The 4,244-nt window shown below is 44.0% G+C and overlaps 1 protein-coding gene across 7 annotated transcripts in view; it reads left to right on the forward strand.

Annotated features, from left to right (window-relative positions):
- Positions 1–4,082: 4,082 nt before the first annotated feature.
- Gigyf2 (GRB10 interacting GYF protein 2) overlaps positions 4,083–4,244 on the forward strand; it is a 131,411-nt gene continuing 131,249 nt past the window's right edge. For 3 of the 7 annotated variants that reach the window (XM_015481564.2, XM_015481566.2, XM_015481567.2), the window contains exon 1: positions 4,083–4,194. The gene's annotated coding sequence lies outside the window, so the exon portion shown is untranslated. The remainder of the gene's footprint in view (positions 4,195–4,244) is intronic. The other 4 variants (XM_015481568.2, XM_015481569.2, XM_015481565.2 and 1 more) reach the window with 3 other exon arrangements.

Consider the following 4,244-nt stretch of genomic DNA (forward strand, 5'->3'; position numbering starts at 1 on the left):
GAATTTTCAATCCTTCTGCCTCAGCCTCCTGAGTCACTGAGATTACAGGTGTGCACCATCACCCCTGGCCAGTCAAACTACTTCTACCACCTTCCACTGGCTAGAAGGGCAAAGGGGAAGGGAACTTGACTCTACCTCTTGAAAGTGTAGTAAATGGTCTAGAAGAGTATGTCAAGTGGAAGATATCACAGCCATCTTCAGAAAAAGCAATCTGTCCCAAGTGATGGGCCTGACTTCATTACAAATCAAACTATTTCAGATCAGACTCCTTGCCTTGACTCCCATTACCAAATGATCCATTCCTCACAGCTTCTGTTCCTATTGATGGCGAAGTAAAGTAGAAACTTTCTTATCATCCCTGATGACAGCATGCTGCAACCAGCATGCATCAGCCTACGGTTGTAGATTCAAAACCACTACTTAGTGAAGTACTGGAGAGACTGTGAGGAAAACAAGAAGCAGAGTACATCCTTCCTAAGGAGCAGAGGAACCAGAGCTTTAGTGTCCAGGGATTTGTTGGACATTTACTCTGCACCAGGACAATCATTTGTTGAGAATTCAAAGTTGAAGAATGCAGTGTGAATAGTGGCTAAAACCATGGGGCTTTGTCAGCTTTGATCACCATCAAGGTCATCATCATTCCCTAGAATTGGTTCCTGCTGTATAGTTTAAGGCTAAAAATATGGCCATGGCACTCTTGACAATGAATTTGGCAGTTTCTGAGAAAGTTAAAGAAGCATCACCACCAATCCCATTCCTAGATGTTTCCAGGTGAAGCAGAAACCTATGTCCATACAAATGCCTGCTTGTAAGTATTTATTAAAGTTTTATTAATAATCTTCCTGAACTGGAAACAACCCTAATGTCCCACAGATAAGGAATGGATAAACAAATTGTGGTGCATACACCCAGGGAAATACTATTCAGCAGCAAGAAGGAGGAAGTACTGACATATGCAACACTGGTTGATCATGCATGTGCTAAGTGAAAGAAGTCAGTCTCAACATATATGACATTAAAAGAGGAAACCCTAAGGTCATAAAACTGATCAGTGGTTGCAGGGGCTGAGTGTGGAGTAAGAGCTCATTTCCAACGGTCATTGGGGGAAATTTTGTGGATGACAAGACCATTCTGTACCTTGATTTGTATGGCTGCACACACCTGTGGACATTTGTCAAAAGTTGCAGAAATATACAATAAAAATGATAAATTTTACTATGTTTTTACCTTGATTAAAAAAAAAAAAAACAGGGCTGGAGATGTGGCTCAAGTGGTAGCACGCTCGCCTGGCATGCGTGCGGCCCGGGTTCGATCCTCAGCACCACATACAAACAAAGATGTTGTGTCCGCCGAAAACTAAAAAATAAATATTAAAAAAACAAAACAAAACAAAAAAAACCCACAGGCAACGCATAGGTGGCAAAGCATCAGAAAGGTGTTATGCCAAAATAGTTAAGGACATGGGTTCTGCAATTAACCAGGTTGGGCTTGGAAGTGCTGGCCGGCATTTGGGGATGGTTAGGACTTCTCCTAATGCCTGTTTGGCCTTCTCAGAGTTCCATAGCACTGTCACCAGGATTTACAAGAGAAAATGCAAGTAAAGCACTTAGTGAGGTGGTCAGCACAAAAAAATGCTATTTATTATTTTTATTAAAAATGATAGTTCAAGGGCTGGGGATGTGGCTCAAGCGGTAGCGCGCTCGCCTGGCATGCGTGCGGCCCGGGTTCGATCCTCAGCACCACATACAAAGAAAGATATTGTGTCTGCCGAAAACTAAAAAATAAATATTAAAAAATTCTCTCTCTCTTAAAAAAAATTAAAAAAAAAAATGATAGTTCAAGCTGGGCATGGTGGCACAGGCCTGTAATCCCAGCAATTCAGGAGGCTGAGGTAAGAGGATTGCAAGTTCAAGGCCAGCCTCAAAAATTTAGTGAGGCCTTAACTAATATAGTAAGAACATGTCTCTAAATAAAAAATAAAAAGGGGTGGGAATGTGGCTCAGTGGTTAAGTACTCCTGGATTCAATTCCTGCCGCCCCATCTTCCAAAAACAAATAAACAAACAAACAAAAAAACCCTGAAAAAAGAAACAAACAAAAAACCCCACAAAGGATTAAATAAATCTTAAAAACCAAAAACCAAAACCAAAACCATGTATTAGCAAGCCAACGACCTGTAATATTAAAGGCTAGGTGTGACACAACTGTAATCTCAGCTACTAAGGAGACTGAGGCAGGAGGATCAAACTTAGCAGAATGGGACTGTAAGGGGTCCATTTGAAATTCTGCATTTTTAACAGCTTCAGCAACTTTGCAAGACTCTGTCTCAAAATAAAATAAAAAGGAGTGGGGCTGTCTCTTAGAGTTTGCCTCGCATGTTCGAAGTCCTTGATTTAATCCCTAGTATCAGAAAGAAAATCTTCAGAGATAATAACATATGGTTTAGGCTTTTATTTATTTATTTGGTACTCAAAGGCACATAATCACTGAGCCACATCCAGCACGCCCCCCATTTTTTCTTTTTTAAATTTTGAGACAGGGTCTTGTTAAATTGCTTAGGGCCTTAAGTTGCTGAGGCTGACCTCAAACTTGTGATCCTCCTGCCTCAGCCTACTGAGTTGCTAGAATTACAGGTGTGTGCCATTTTGCCTGGATGGTTTAGGCTTTTAAAGATGAGCAGGAATTATATAGGTTGGAGAAAAGCAGGACACGTGTTGGGAATGGCATTGTTACCAAGAGGGAACACCTTGTGCAAAGGCTCAAACAGAATGGCATGTTGGTGGATCCTCAAACAACAGCACATCTGGAGCCTTACGTTCTTGGGGGAAGAACAGGAAAGGATGGCAGCATGGATGTTAGAGGGTAGAATTTAGCAGAATGGGACTGTAAGGAGTCCATTTGAAATTCTGCATTTCTAACATTCTTCCAGGTGATGATGATGATCCTGTTGGGCCATTTTGAGCAGCAAGGATATAAGGGTCAAGGGAAGAAAGTATTTCAGAAAGAAGGAAGTAGTCAATCACTTTGAAGACAGGAGCACTAAGTCAAGATGAGAACCGAAAATCTCCAGTAATGTATCTGTAAATTGTGGTGTTCTTATGGCAAGCTATAGATGTATAATAGATAAGGACAGAAATTGCACTGGAAGTGCATATAAACAACTCTTTCGTGCTTGTTTGTCTATGAAAGGGATCAGAGGCACAAAGAGGTAGCTGGAAGGGAAATTTTAAGATGGGAGATAAATTTGAGGATTTTTTTTTTTTTTAAGTTGTTGGGAAAGATCTTGTAGAAGGGGAGAGACAGATGGCACAGGAAAGAATTATGACATGGGAAGGGTAAAGTTACCAGATTTAACGAATCAAAACATGGGATGCCCAGGCTTGGGGATACAGCTCAGTGGTAGCATACATAAGGCCCTGGGTGCAGTCCTCAGCTCTGCCAACAACAACAACAACAACAACACACACACAACCAGGGATGCCAGTTAAACTTGAATTTTTGGGAAAAAAAAACCCTCTTAGTTTATGTTCCAAATATTGCTGGGTGTCCCGTGTTTCACCCCAAAACGGAGCACTGAAGCAAAGGGTTGTAGGCCCAGTGATACTGGGCGGGAGTCTGAGCTCTAAAGTCCTTCCCAGCTGTCGTCTTCCAACACTTCAGAATGAACTCCCAGTTCCCTCAAAGATAAAATTGCTTTGAGTCTCAGCTTTTGTCACTGCCCCATCGCCTATGATAAACTGGCAGGAAAGTGCTGGACGAAAAGCTGCGGAAAAGTTCTAGCTTGAAAGATCAGTCCCTCAGTTATTCGGAGACTTTTGAATTGCAAACTGGCCATGGATTGGGTGCATTGGATAGTGACTCACAGGGTCCCTGGCCAGGATCCAACTCTGGACTCAACTCAAGGACAGGAAGTGGCCCAGCAAGCGCCTGCGCACTGTGCTGCCCCGCCCTCTGTCAGCGTTTCATCCGGGTCTCGCGCAGGGGCGTGTTCGGGCAGTGGGGCGGGCAGCTTCGGAAAGGAAGGCTGTCGTGGGAGGCTGGAAAGGGGCGGGAGTGAGGCGGGCCGGGGGCGGGTCAGGGGGCGTGACCGAGAGCGCCCTGTCACGTGACGTGCGTGGCGACGTGTCGGCCATCTTGTGTTGTTGAGGCTGAGGACTGACTTGGGTTCTGAGAGACTCCCTGTCCGGGACCGCAGGTAACCAGCGACTCCGTCTAGCTCCACAGCCCGGCTGCCCTCCGCTCCCT

The sequence above is a fragment of the Marmota marmota genome, unplaced genomic scaffold, assembly GCF_001458135.2.
Source record: "Marmota marmota marmota unplaced genomic scaffold, marMar, whole genome shotgun sequence".
Lineage (NCBI taxonomy): Eukaryota > Metazoa > Chordata > Mammalia > Rodentia > Sciuridae > Marmota > Marmota marmota.